The 15,168-nt window shown below is 44.5% G+C and overlaps 1 protein-coding gene across 2 annotated transcripts in view; it reads left to right on the forward strand.

Annotated features, from left to right (window-relative positions):
* Nucleotides 1-15,168, forward strand: part of FGD4 (FYVE, RhoGEF and PH domain containing 4) — a 172,741-nt gene that overhangs the window by 88,455 nt on the left and 69,118 nt on the right. The window lies entirely within an intron of this gene.

Consider the following 15,168-nt stretch of genomic DNA (forward strand, 5'->3'; position numbering starts at 1 on the left):
TGTTCCATGAGCGATATCGTCTAGTGTTTAGCCTTGATCACCTGGGCTGTCCCAGGCAAACGATAATAGCCTACACGCCGAACTATATCGCTCAGTGACGTCATCCGGCCACATCCCCGAACTTGCAGAATCTGACAATATCCCCAGATTGGCCTGCAAGTTCAGGCGATGGAAGATACCGTTAACGATCCGCGGGAGCGCGCATCGTTAACGATATTGTGCATAGGCACTGGGCGATCTGAATGATATTAACGATATCGTTATCGTCCATATCGTTCTCTTTTATCGTCTAGTCTAGTGTGTATACCCCTTAAGCCTTGGAGAGAGATCAAGTACCGACCAGTCAGCTTCTAATTGCCATGTTACAGCCTGTGTTTGAAAAATGACAGTTAGGAGCTGATTGGCTGGTACTTTATCTCTCTTCAAGGCTTAGTGAATAGACCCCATAATTTATATTGCCTATTTTCCCTAACTTTCCCCTCTCCTCAGACTTAGGGCTCCATTTATCAACGAGTTTTAACTGTTTTTAGACTAGTCACATATGTTAATCCTGTTTCTGGTATTTATCAAGATGGATGGCAGGTAGGCAAGCTGTGGGTTCCCAGCTGTTGAGGACCAGGTGCATGCTGGGGTTTGTAGTTCTTTGGAACTTAGACTTATTGTATAGGTGCGTGCGCCTTGTTACAGTGTTGTGTCTATAATAAACTCCTTCCTGCTCCTATAATTACACGTTTGTATTACAGCGACTGCAATAATGACATAAATAACCTTATTCGCTGCTTAGAGGTTAATTTGGGGTCATGTGGGAGAAGTGTCTGTGTGACACACACCTGAAACAGCGGCTTTTGGGCCTGATTCACTACTGTACGATTGCGCACACAATTCAACTGCAATAGTATGCTAATCCATTGCGATCACTATTCCCTCGCAGCATAACATAAGGATGCCCACTTTACTTACCACACATCCGAGTACCATCGCAGCCTCACGCACACTTGCACAAGCTCTGACCTTACTCGGAAATTACTAACAACCAAGCAGGCTATGAGACTTCAAACCTATACACGCCCCTGCAACGGCGTTAAAATGCACCGGCACGACTGCGTTCGCCCGACCACCCCCCTGTCACCACCCACAAACTGCACTTCCTGTCAATCACTCTGCGATGGGTCTGCGCAGTCGTGCACTGCGATGAATGCGCAGAGCGCAACAATTGGCCAATTACCTGCGTATTAGCCACTTGTACAGTATGTTGTGATTCATTATGGTTTATATAAACCCTCACCTGTACAATATATATATATATATATATATATATATATATATATATATACAGTCAGGTCCATAAATATTGGGACATTGACAGAATTTTCATATTTTGGCCTCTATTCACCACCACAATGGCTTTGAAATGAAACAAACAAGATGTGCTTTAACTGCAGACTTTCAGATTTAATTTGAGGGTAATTACATCCAAATCAGGTGAACGGTGTAGGAATTACAACGGTTTCCATATGTGCCTCCCACTTTTTAAGGGGCGAAAAGTAATGGGACAAACTAAACAATCCTAAATCTAACTTTCACTTTTTAATACTTTTTTGCAAATCCTTTGCAGGCAATTACAGCCTGAAGTCTGGAACACATAGACATCACCAGACGCTGGGTTTCATCCCTGGTGATGCTCTGCCAGGCCTCTACTGCAAATGTCTTCAGTTCCTGCTTGTTCTTGGGGCATTTTCCCTTCAGTTTTGTCTTCATCAAGTGAAATGCATGCTCAATTGGATTCAGGTCAGGGGATTGACTTGGCCATTGCATAACATTCCACTTTTTAGCCTTAAAAAACTCTTTGGTTGCTTTTGCAGTATGCTTCGGGTCATTGTCCATCTGCACTGTGAAGCGCCGTCCAATGAGTTCTGAAGCATTTGACTGAATATGAGCATATAATATTGCCCGAAACACTTCAGAATTCATTCTGCTGCTTTTGTCAGCAGTCACATCATCAATAAATACAAGGGAACCAGTTCCATTGGCAGCCATACATGCCCATCGCCATGACACTACCACCACCATGCTTCACTGATGAGGTGGTATGTTTTGGATCATGAGCAGTTCCTTTCCTTCTCCATACTCTTCTCTTCCCATCACTCTGGTACAAGTTGATCTTTGTCTCATCTGTCATTAGGATGTTGTTCCAGAACTGTAATGGCTTTTTTAGATGTTGTTTGGCAAACTCTAATCTGGTCTTCCTGTTTTTGTGGCTCACCAATGGTTTGCATCTTTTGGTGAACCCTCTATATTCACTCTTGTGAACTCTTCTCTTCATTGTTGACTTTGACACACAAACATCTACCTCCTGGAGAGTGTTCTTGATTTGGCCAACTGTTGTGAAGGGGTTTTTCTTCACCAGGGAAATAATTCTTTTGTCATCCACCACAGTTATTGTCCATGGTCTTTTGCTGTTGCTGAGCTCTCCGGTGCGTTCTTTCTTTTTAAGAATGTTCCAAACAGTTGATTTGGCCACACCTAATGTTTTTGCTATCTCTCTGATGGGTTTGTTTTGATTTTTCAGCCTAATGATGGCTTGCTTCACTGATAGTGACAGCTCTTTGGATCTCATATGGAGAGTTGACAGCAACTGATTCCAAATGCAAATGTCACACCAAGAATCAACTCCAGACCTTTTACCTGCTTAATTGATAATGAAATAACGAGGGAATAGCCCACACCTGTCCATGAAATAGCTTTTGAGTTGATAGTCCCATTACTTTTGGCCCCTTAAAAAGTGGGAGGCACATATAGAAACCGTTGTAATTCCTACACCGTTCACCCGATTTGGATGTAATTACCCTCAAACTAAATCTGAAAGTCTGCAGTTAAAGCACATCTTGTTTGTTTCATTTCAAAGCCATTGTGGTGGTGAATAGAGGCCAAAATCTGAAAATTCTGTCAATGTCCCAATATTTATGGACCTGACTGTATGTATATATATATATATATATATATATATATATATATATATATATCAAAGCTATACAGGCTGTTGTTGAAAAATGACAGTTAGGAGCTTATTGTTGGTACTTTCTCTGTCTCCAAGCTTTTAGTACATATCCCCCATAGAGAGAAAGAGAGAGTGATGTTTGTCTTCCTAGCCATTAGTATGACATGGGCTTTTGTGCTTTTATATCAAATTATTAAATCTATGTATCCACTTGAGCCGGTCTTGTCTTAAACTCACTGAATTAATTGTCCAGAAAGAAAAAAGTTAACTTTGCTGAGATTTTAATGAACATGCTGCTATTCCTAACTTTACTGCTCACACAAGGACGGACATCCTTGGACGCAGCAGCGATGCTAAAGCGTCTGAGGTCAAAAGACGCCCCCCCTGACAGTATTTTAGATCCCAGTACTGTGCCCAAAGATGCATCGGATCAGCATCGCGACCATCGATGGTAGCGTCGCCAACTGAGTGGGCCTAAAGCTACCTCCAAACCTGCATCAGAAGACACGCCCCCGTTCTCAGGAACTCTCACCGCCCATTCCCCGCCCCCAAACTGCTGCAGCATGTCAATCGGAGTTTTACGCAAACCATCGGTACGATCCTGCTGCTTGGTCTCTGCGCAGACTGACGGGATAAGAGTCCAACTTCACGACGTACGTAAAAGTCGAATTGGGCGATAGCAGGTGACAGCTCAGTCGGGTCAGCTGCGGCCATTTACAGTTCACATTTACCAGCATACCTGCCGACATAGCTCCCAAAATCGGGGTCAAGAAGCAAAGCCCCTGATTAGCACAGAATGATCACATTGTTGGTGAAGCTCCACGCACTTCAGTGTCAACTGCCCCCCTTTTCGAAATCCGCAAATCAAGACCGTTGGCAGTAGGATTCACAATTGAAGGGTAGTAATTGATGTTTTGGAGCGATATAGGATTGTTACTAGTGTATTAATACGGTGGGATTATGATATTATTATTATCTGGCTAATTCGCACATACGCATAGGATAACCTCTGTTCACAGAATGCAGCAGGACCCTTCTCTAGCAATGCAAGTAGTGCAATTATCGATGCAGCCGATATATATCACAATTCCTGTTAAGATTGGAAATTTGAGAAAAACAAAACAATAAACCTTCATATTTCGATGATGGTCAGTGCCCAACCCTAGTTGGGGTTTAGCGTATGCTGATAATGATCCGATTGATTTCCAGCGAGTTATCGGGCATCGGGGGCCAGGATATGAGCCCATATTACACGTACAGATAAAATGATTGATTAAACTACCTATCGGCAGATAATGTGTGCAACCATAAACATGTTATAACAACTTAACTATACATAAAGAGACAGACAAAGTATATGCGATAAAAATATATGGTCAGCTTTATTTATTTTTACAACATAGTATGGTGGAATAAGAAAGAACGGCAAGTCATCTGACGCCCCACTTGACTTAAGCAAGGATGTGATGCACTCACTGAAAAGGGCCACTATCCCAATTCAAGTGTCAGAGTGATATAACAACTTGCAAGGGCCGATATCCCTCTCTGGCAAGTTGGACGGTATCCAGCCCCCATCCCAATGCACTCCGACGAGAGGTGCCGCTGACCCCAGTAGGGTAAAATCAGCCTAACCAGTGCATTGAAGGGGGGCGCACCGCCAATTACTGCAGCAAGGTGGACGCTTTATATAGACTGCCGTTCTTTCCCGCCATTGCAAATAAAGCCGACACAAGACACAAAAGGAAAAATCGGGGAGGGAGGGGGGGAGATCAAGTTCAAAAGAGGCAGAGTAACTCTACAGACCTACCCACACTCCTACTAACCACACCCCTAAATCAGCACACACCAATCCGTACACAGCGACAACCTGTCAATCATTAAGCTAACCTTCCTACCTAATTTATTAACTACACGTATCCCTGCCTAGGTGTTTATATGCCCTCAGATCTATCCGAACTTCGGTTATTTTTTTGTTCAGTTTCTCTGTCACAAGTGAACATTATACAATGCCTACATTACACAGGCCTGATTCTTTTTCACGTTTACATTCCTTTAGTGCTGTGACTACAGGGAGCAAAGGCCGTCCAGTCTGTTCCAGCTTCCGCTTGTCTTCTGCAAGATCAGATTGTCAGACACTGAAATATTGATGTTTTTTTTTTTTTTTATAAGCTGCAAAATGATGATCTATTACTTGTATGGAAAATGTTTTATGTCGCCCGAGTATCTTAACTGATGCTCCATTCATAAATTGGCTTGGTAATGCTGTGCAAACATTATGCCATTTCCTGTTTATAATTGGTGGCACTGCTCTGGTGCTGCAGGTAAATCACCCTACCCAGGGTAATACACCCACCAAAGCTGCTTCCTGATTAGTCAGCTGCTCCCTGATTAGTCAGCTGCTCAGGGGCCGATTTGTCAATAGACAACACCCCTGTTGCTTTGTTCTGTACAGGAAAGGGTTACCAGCAGCAAGAACACAGCTTATCTCAGCAATTGGGGACCTGTTGGTAAATAGAGGCGATTCTATGGTGATTGGGGAGTGCAGTACATCATGTGACTTCTAGTTGAAGTTGGGAGCGGCCATTTTGTTGCTGTCCCTTACACCAATGTAATGGTTAGTTATCCCGTCCAATAAAATGCATTTTCGGGAACAGGTATATACATAGATCCCTCTGACACCACAAATCACACACTAGGATCAGTAGCTTTGGAATCCACATTTCTCATTTACCAGTTGACAGGAGACCTATATACGCATACTTACCTACTCAACCGGACACATCTGGTGGCCGCCCACTTTCCCAGGGAAATGGGCTGCCCATGACACGATACATGCTGAATAACATCATTATGTCCCCTCCAATCAATATCAGTAATCACGCCATTGTATAGCGTGATTCTTTTTCACGTTTACATTCCTGATGCGATCACACCGCCTCACCCCCCCCCCCCCCCTTTCCCACGGTGTCGCCCACTTGGCTGTGCCTCGCCCCTGTATTACTGACCTAGCTTCCCCCCTTTGGAAAAGAGGTATACAGAAAGTCGGCTGCTACACATATACGTGATTAGGTAAGAGTGGGTATACATCAGGCGATAATGGCGTCCGATCCCGGGGATTGGAGCTAAATATCATACACATCGTGTGATTTTTACCCATGATTGTGCGCTCCCGCCTGCTGTTCTGCACAGCAGATGTGACGATCCGGCAGCCGATGGCATGTCCCTGGATGCGGCCACTGAACGATATATCACGTAGTTGCGCTCTATATCGTTCTGGGTGTACGGGGACCAATGTATCGTTACATCGGTCGTCCAGTCGGCCAGGATCATCTGATGTGTACCCAGCCTAAGATTGGCTACCTGTTGGCCTAAAAAAAACACGTAAACATTGTCGGCCTGCCAACACTCGGACATGTTGGAGATGCCAGTGCTGACTTTTTATGTGCTGCTGTTGACAAAGTAGCACTCTGGTTTGTGTCAGGTCAGTGTCTGTGTGTAAACCGTTTTACAGAATGAATTGAATACCTCCCACATTGGCGGAAAGGAGACTGTGATGTCAGGGAGGGGGCATGCTACCCTTACGGTGGAGGTATTCTGCCCCTTTGACTGCCTCCAGTCACCACGTTTTCGCTGCAACACCTATTCACCACTGAATGGGACATACCTACCAACTGGCGGCTAGTTGGCACAATGAACGTGCCTATCATGGTTTTGGGACAGAGACCACAAGTAAGCGCGGTCATACAGGAATTGGGGCAGTAGGAAGGGGATGTAGTCTGCATTCCGGAGGTTGGGTTGCTGGCAGTCAGAACCGACAGCGGACATCCCGACGGTAAGTATTAGGCCTGGAGGCAGGGTAAGGCACCAGGGGGAGTGTTATGGTTAGGCTGAGGGGGGGGGGGGGTTAGGCTGGCGGGGGGGGGGGAAGGGGAATAATACTAATAATGGTGTAAAGAGGAAACTGATCACACTTATTTTTAGAACGTTGCCACTGAGAAAATGGTACTTATCCTCTTATATATGTGTACTTCACCAAACAAGTCATAGACTTCAAAGACGGTATTTTTAGTTAGTAAGAACAGCTCTTCCAGTTCAGCTGTGCCAGAGATTTGGAGCCCCCATAGTGACCGGCGGATGTCAGGCAGCGCTGTCTGTGGACTGGAGATTATTACTGAGCTGAAAAAACAAAGCTATCCAGATATATAGAGCAGCACATTAATGTTCAGTGCAGCCGACCACAAGATAACAGGCAGCAATACCTCTGATGGGATTTGGGAAGCTGTTCGGCTGCACTTAATAGTTTCACTGGAGTTGACAGTTTTGGGTCACTTTTATATCTCCTGTCCCTCTTTTACTGGATTTAATAGGATTTCAGAAGCTGTTATACTATAAATGTAATGTTTGCTGTCCTGGGTGGCTGTGAAAACCGGAAATCGGCAAATAAACCTCTTATCTATGCTCCGTGTTTCATGTCCGACAGGGGCTGGTGCCCAGCGGTCACGTGATGTAAATGGTATTATTTGTATATAGTACCATGAGAATGGTTCTTGGAGGTGGGTGTAGCTTGGATGATGGCACAAGAGGTTGCGCTCATCAGGATTTCCACCTTCTTACTGTCAAAGAGCTTTTAGCATCTTCTTGGGCCATGAGGAGCAGGTTCCAGTCAATAGATAGATAACAGATGTTAGACAGGCAAAATGTCGACACAAACATTTTTGCCATGTCTGCAGGTACAAAATGTCGACACAAAAAAAATGTTGCCACATTTTTTTTTTAGGGTTAAGCACTTACCAGAGGGTTAGGCACTAGAAGGGACGGTTAGGGTTAAGCACTTACCCCGATGGTTAGGGTTAGGCACCGGGAGGATTAGGTACCAGGAGCGAGGGGTAGTATTAAGCACCAAGGGGGGAGGGCTAGAAAACAGAAATGAAAAGGTTCGACCATTTTTTTTTTTTGTGTGTGTGTCAACTTTTTGACCCTGTCGACCTTCATCCGTGTTGACCTTTCCTGTGTCGATCTTTTGTCCCTGTCGACCTATTGCCTGTCTATCATCTGTTGTCTATCTATACCAAATCCATGAGGTGCACGTGTGTTACCCTAGTGCTGCTTCTATGGGGCATACAGTAAATAAACATTACAGATTTACTTCCATTTGAAACGTGTGGGACCCAATACTTGCCTGAGGTAGAGATCCTGGTTGCTGATCCCGGTTTCCTAGCCAGCCACCTGAACTGAACTGAACCTCATATTAAAGACCAAACAGCAGAATTATAATAGATAATAAGGACGGCATCTGCAGTGAACACCCCATGCTGCCGAGTTGTCAGGGCTATGGGGTAAGAACCCAATAAAAACAAATATCTGAGAGATATTAGCATCGTAATTGTCTGTCATCCAACAAAACATCGGTCCTGATTCGTTTGCGATGTCGGACACAGTTGAGGGATATTTTTTGTATGTGTACAGAGTCCGTGCGCAATTGCGATTGAGCGTCCCCATAAAACAATGTTGTGGTATGCCTAACACCTTCCCCCTCCCTTGGGTTCCTGGTACCATCTCTTCTTCCTCTGATTAAAATAAAGCTGAGGTAATACTAATTATCTTGCGTTTATACATTTTCTTTATGGTATAGTTATTCATTAACATTGAAAACACAAAACGTTATTATAATTGTTTGCATGTAGGGGGAAACCCCCCTCCCCCCCCACAAAACTCCCAATGGAATTATTAATAATAAATGACACAAAAGATGATAACTGAGAACTGGAGAGCTTCTTTATTGTGTCTGTGATGGAAGCCAGAGCGTATCGGCGGGTTGTGCTCACAGATGTTATTATAGTAATGGCAGCGATTACAGTGAGATTGTAGTTAATGCAGTGAAGTCATGTCTGCGTTTTTGGAAGGAGCTTTTTATGTTCACACCTGTTGCAAACAGCGCAGGTTCCTGGAACACGCGGACAACGCCGTGGTAGAGATTCCGGGGTATATTTACTAAAGAGTTTTTAGAAGTGGAGATGTTGCCCATAGCAACCAATCAGATTCTACTTAACATTTAACTAGCACCTTCTAGAAGTTAATAGCTAGGATCTTATTGGTTGCTATGGGCAACATCTCCACTTATTAAAACTGTCTTTAGTAAATATACCTCTCAATGTGATACTATTACAGTTATATAATAATGTGGCTTTTTTGGTTTGCCTGCACTAGTCTGGCCAAACACTAGTACGACCAGCATAAGATAATTAATCTTACGATTTCCCCCGGCCGCACGATTGACACATGATGTTCATACGATCTCACGTACGATGCATCGTGCATCCGACCGTCCGCGCGGCTTCATTTGTTAAAAAAAAAAAAGACTGATGTACGCACGGGTAGATCTGTGATGCGTGCATTTATCTTTAATAAAATAAACACAGATGCAGGGATGGTTCAGTGAGAACCATCCGTGCATCTGTGAAAAAGTAAATAAAAAGTGTTTACAAAAAAAAAGTGACCCAGTGCTGGTTGTGCAACATGTGGGGGACAAACGATGTAGGAGCCCCCCGTATGTAAGCACACCCAGCACCGGGCTAGTCAGAACCCGCCCTGGTTGCTAAAATATGGGGGGCAAATGACTTAGGGGTCCACCGTATTCTGCATAACCAGCACTGGGCTCTGATCCGGTCCTGGTTCTGGAAATACAGGGGGAATAATGTGCAGGGTCCCCTGTATTTTCCAGAACCAGCACCAGACTTTTTCTAGCGGGGGGCTGATGCCAAAGCCTGGGGTGGTGAAGTCTCACCTAAAAAAATTAAAAGGATGAACACCTCCGTAAATTTGTAAGTCCTCATGATATTTCTTTTCTATATCTTTTACATTGAGACGCAGTTACATTGACTATAACCTAAGATTGAAATCATGCTGTAGTCAAAAGGTCGACAATGACAATTGACAATGACAATTTTGACATTCGTAATGTCAACAGATATGTCTACATCGATAAAAAGTCGACAAAAAACGTGTCTACAGTCTCAGAACGGGTGAAATGTCGACATTGACAGGGATAGGCAGTGGGCGGGAGGTTCGGGTTAGGCTGTGGGGAGGGTTTGGGTCAGGCTGTGGGTGGGAGGGTCAGGCTGTGGGCGGGAGGGTTAGGGTCAGGCTGTGGGCGGGAGGGTTAGGGTCAGGCTTTGGGCGGGAGTGTTAGGGTCAGGCTGTGGGCGAGCAAGAAGGTTAGGGTTAGGCTATGGGTGGGAAGGTCAGGCTGTGGGCGGGAGGGTTAGGGTCAGGCTGTGGGCGGGAGGGTTAGGGTCAGGATGTGGGCGGGAGGGTTAGGGTCAGGCTGTGGGCGGGAGGGTTAGGGTCAGGCTGTGGGCGGGAGGGCTAGGGTTAGGGTCAGGCTGTGGGCGGGAGGGTTAGGGTCAGGCTGTGGACGGGAGGGTTAGGTTCAGGTTGTGGACGGGAGGGTTAGGCTATTGGCGGGAAGGTTAGGCTGTGGGGTGGAGGGGGAGGGTTAGGCTGCGGGGGGAGGTTAGGGTTAGGTTGTGAACGGGGCTTACATACTGTACATACCCAACACTATAAATACTTGCACTGCATATGGCAAAGTTAATATACTGCACAGGACAGCACATGGGCTTCTATAGGACGCTTCCCAGAGAGGAAACAAAGCAATATACTATACCGTGGGTTCCATGTTGCTAGTGTTACCACCTCCTGATCAGCGAAGGTTGCACAATGGTGTCCTTCTCAATGTCATGTGATGCGTGAACTAAAGAACTGAGCTGTGATTTACATCACTAGAACCAAAAAATGAACCGTTACTGTGACTGGGCGCCTTTCGTCTAGGCCGGCCCTGGTCACGGGTTCGCGCTTTTGGACTCCCACCCACCGTCAGTGACCGCCTGTCACTGACTCCGCCCACTGCGCCGTGGGCGTTCACTGAAGCTGCCACCACCTAAAAGCAGTTGCTTCCTAAACATAAACTGATTTATCATACAGTATAACTGTCTCCTAAAATGTTGATATAACATTTCACAGGAAATAGTAAATGACATTCATCCTTCCCAATGGAAGTATCAATCAGTTTGGCATTCCCAACCTTAACACATTCAGTGACATCCAAAAGGTTCTTAAAAACGAACAAATTGTCTTTTCAAAGGAAGTGCTGTAACTGAAGGGTTTGGCCATATGACACCATTCACACCTTCAAACAGAAACCTTCCAGAGTTCACTGACCACAGGTTTTCCTATTCATCAGACCTCCTGCTAGGAAATCACAATCAGCATCTAGTATCTGCAGTCACAAGCTTGTCATGTCATATACAGGCATATATTCAAGAAGTGCATTTTCTCTACAAAATATACATTTAAACCATATAGTGCATAGCCTATTAAATATACGTTGCTTCATGCACTAATGCATTGCAGATCAGCTGCAGTGCATTACAACAATACATATATATTTTAATACAGTTTATTATAAACCATGTGCAGTGTGCTTTTTAACTGTGTCCTCACTGGGACCGTAACTGTTTCAGCGCTGGTCGCAGTGGCTCCCAGCGTGCAGCCACACTCTACCTACACTCCCCCAGTGCAGCAAGTCCAGGCTGCGGCATATAAAACATTACAACCACACTTATTAACACTCAGAGCCTAGCGCAGAGTATACATTTAAAATGGGCGCCTGGCACCTTTTGTCCTTTTAAAAATGGCGCCGCAGCACGGGTGTTATCCCCTTCAGTGCCGTGGCCGGCCACAGTTACCATATAGAAATGGGTAATACGGTGAAGGGTTTTGCTACATAGATCACTAAGGGGGAGATGTACTAAGCCTTGGAAAGGAGATAAAGTACCAACCAATCAGCTCCTAACTGTCATTTTTCAAACACAGCCAGTAAACTGACAGGAGCTGATAGATTGGTACTTTATCTCGCTCCCCAGGCTTAGTACATCTCCACCAAAATGTGTGGCTGACTGAAGCTTACATGTCACATATAAAGCATAAACAAGTGAACCGTAAACTCCTGTGAATAGTATCTGTATAAACACACCTGTATTTTTATTATCGCAGAAGACCTTGGTAGCGTCTCCTGTGCCTGTAAATGACAGTAGTGACTGAATTCTTTTATATACAGTAGAGTGCTTGGTATAACCTTGGCATTCTATGCTAACACGTATAGAGTAACTGCAATCACACACCGCTCAGTCCACTTTCTATAGCATTAGGGCAGTGACCAGTGGAGATATTATACAGAACAAAAAGATGACATTTCAGTCGGTTATGCAGTTGTGGTATCGCTCAGCTCCTGTGTCCAACCCAAACTGTATGTTTGTGAGTGAATTGCGCAACATTATTTGACTTTCACATACAGTGAAGACTAGATTCTACTTTATAACTGAAAGTGATTTTATTCCCCTAAATCGATCAGTCACATTCCTTCATCACTATGAATCAGAGGGGAGGAGCGTCTCTATCTGAGTCAGCATGGTGTGACTAGCAAGCTTGCAGACTTGGGACCTCCGTCAGAGATGGACAGTAACAATCGGAACGCATGCTTGCTGCATGGACATAGCATGCACATGTGAATCAGGTCCTCAGGCTGTCTGGGACCACTTAGGTGGCAGAGTTGTATGTGGTCCTGATTTTTTGGAGGACACATAAGTAAGGACGGCATCAAACAAGCAATTATCCAGCTAAAAAGAGAAGCAGCGCATGATCTGCGTAGGAAAATCTGTGATGTTGGTGGTCATAAATTGCAGGGAAAATGATCCAATCACTGGCAACTCGCTGCCATCACTAACAATTGAATTGCCCCAAAAGTGCCCACCTGATAGCACCCAGATTGGGCGCGGATGAAAGGATTACGACCTCTACTTAGAGGAAGAAAAGTGATATTGTCCATACATGTTACTGTAAACGTGTGCGTACTAAAAAGCAATGCAATCTACAGGAGAAAACCCAATCGTGTGTAGGTTATATCGTGTACAATGTGCATTTGTTATTTAATGGAACATAATTGTGTGGGAGTTTGCAGAATGCAGGTCCTTACTGCAAAACAAATGCATGTCAAATATTTGCATCCTGGAACAAAATATTGTTTTCCCACGGCTTAAAATATGACTCGGGGAACAATATTTTAAGCCAAATTTAGTTCTGGATAAATATAGAAAAAGTGCTCTTTGTTATTCTTAAAATCAAAACTACAGACAAAATGCTGTACTTGTGTACTTTACGGACTCCGAGAGAGAGAGAACCCAAGTGTCCTACACTCATTATTATTATCCATCATGGTAATGTCTAAATCCCCTTCACGGAGAGGACCCTGACGTCATCAGCCAATGTCCAGCGTCATTCCCAGTGTCCAGCGTCATTCCCTACCATCCAAGTGGGCGTAGAATGGGAATATAACCTTGTAGCGAGCCACCGAGCTCGCGAGGGGAGAACTTTCTTCTTTAGGTGGGGACAACTTTCGGTACTTGTGTATGTAAAGTACACCAGTACCATTTAAAACACTAATTGAGTTCTCTCTGCAATGAATCCGTAAAGTACACAAGTACCCAAAATGCTTTGTGTTTAAATTTATTGGTACAATTGTCATGAGGCTACATGTGTTTATTGAGTGTTATAGCCTATTTAATCCTTTATACAATCCTGCCTATAACCTCTAAACAGTCCTTCCTATAACCTCTAAACAGTCCTGCCTATAACCTCTAAACAGTCCTGCCTATAACCTCTAAACCTTTGGTGACGATGTTTAACGTCACCAGTAGTCGCACATGGCAATAAATACTTTCAGACTTTGGCTTTGTGTTTCCAATGCACAAAAAGTTATTATTCAAGAAAAGTACAGATAGTTACACGCTGTGATCTAATACAATTAGCGCAATTAAATTATACAGTCACAAGGTACAGTCGATACATACGCACGCGCTCTGGAACCAGATCCCGGCATCAAAATGAAACCTCCGTCAACAGCAAAGCAGGAAGACTGAGCGTCCCGTTTCAGAGCGTCTACATATATACCCTTACCGAGATAAGCAACACAATAAAATACGTTGGCATGTTCCCATTGGTTCTTCTTCTTACTTCTTCTGTTACGGTACAATTCATAGGTCAGTGCAAAGATCACAATCCAGCCTCCGACAGCCCATTGTGTCCACTTTTCCGCTGCATAGTAATCTAATCTAGCTACATTACAAAATACATTTTAATGCCTAATTCTCTATATTTCATAATTTGCAGACACATGTTGCGATATCCCCGCCGATGGAACCGGAGATCTGCAAAGACACAGTAGTTTAGAATGGTACCAAACACGGTCTACTTATCATGTACTAAACCATAGTTGCAGAAAACAGTCATTTCTTTACATGCTGGCATTGTGAATAGATCAAGTAATAATAATCCTTTTGCGCTACGGAACCATTGCTTTAAGTGTATGTATGCAAGGGAAAACAACACTAAATAGCGTTGTGCGTCTGGGAGTCTGCGGGGTACTTAGCGAGCAGCGCTAAGCTGGAAAGGTATTGGTTGTGTAGGGATCGTTAAAAAGCTGGACATGCTATTAATTAGCTATTTGCGTGTATGTGTTAATGTGAATGCAGGGAAAACACCACTAATTTGCTACTATTTTGCGCTGTTCATATTTAAGTCCGTGGTGATTTTAATGTGTTGGAAAGTCATTTTTATGTATGTTAAACACTGTCGTTATGTGTTTGGGGAAGATTGTTAAAAAGCTGGACATGCTATTAATTAGCAATTTAGCGTTGCGTTTTGTGTACTATGTGGTTTTGACAAAATGGCGCTGTGTGATCTATTTCTAAGATGAAGTCTTGTCGCCATTCACAAGATGGCGTTGCGCAAACCCTGTCTGCCAATCATCCGGCTTCGACACGAGTAATGTATTTAGGGCCTGATTCAGATCCGCTCGCGAGCGCACAGCGCTTGCAAGCGGGTCGATGTTTCCCCAATGCGCATGCGCCACCTCCGGCGTGCGCATGCGCGAGCCCCAGCGAGCAACGGCAGCTCCGGGGCTCACTACAAGACGGGGCGGCTGTCGATGTTGATTGACAGCTCGCCCCGTTTTGTAGGCGGGGAGGGGGGTGGCTGCACATACGCAGGCGATCCCTTAGGAACGCCTGGCGTTTGTGGGCGGCCCTACTATTAGAGCAGGAAGTCCACTCGGG

This window comes from Taudactylus pleione, unplaced genomic scaffold (assembly GCF_031769625.1).
Source record: "Taudactylus pleione unplaced genomic scaffold, aTauple2 ptg000212l, whole genome shotgun sequence".
Classification (NCBI taxonomy): domain Eukaryota; kingdom Metazoa; phylum Chordata; class Amphibia; order Anura; family Myobatrachidae; genus Taudactylus; species Taudactylus pleione.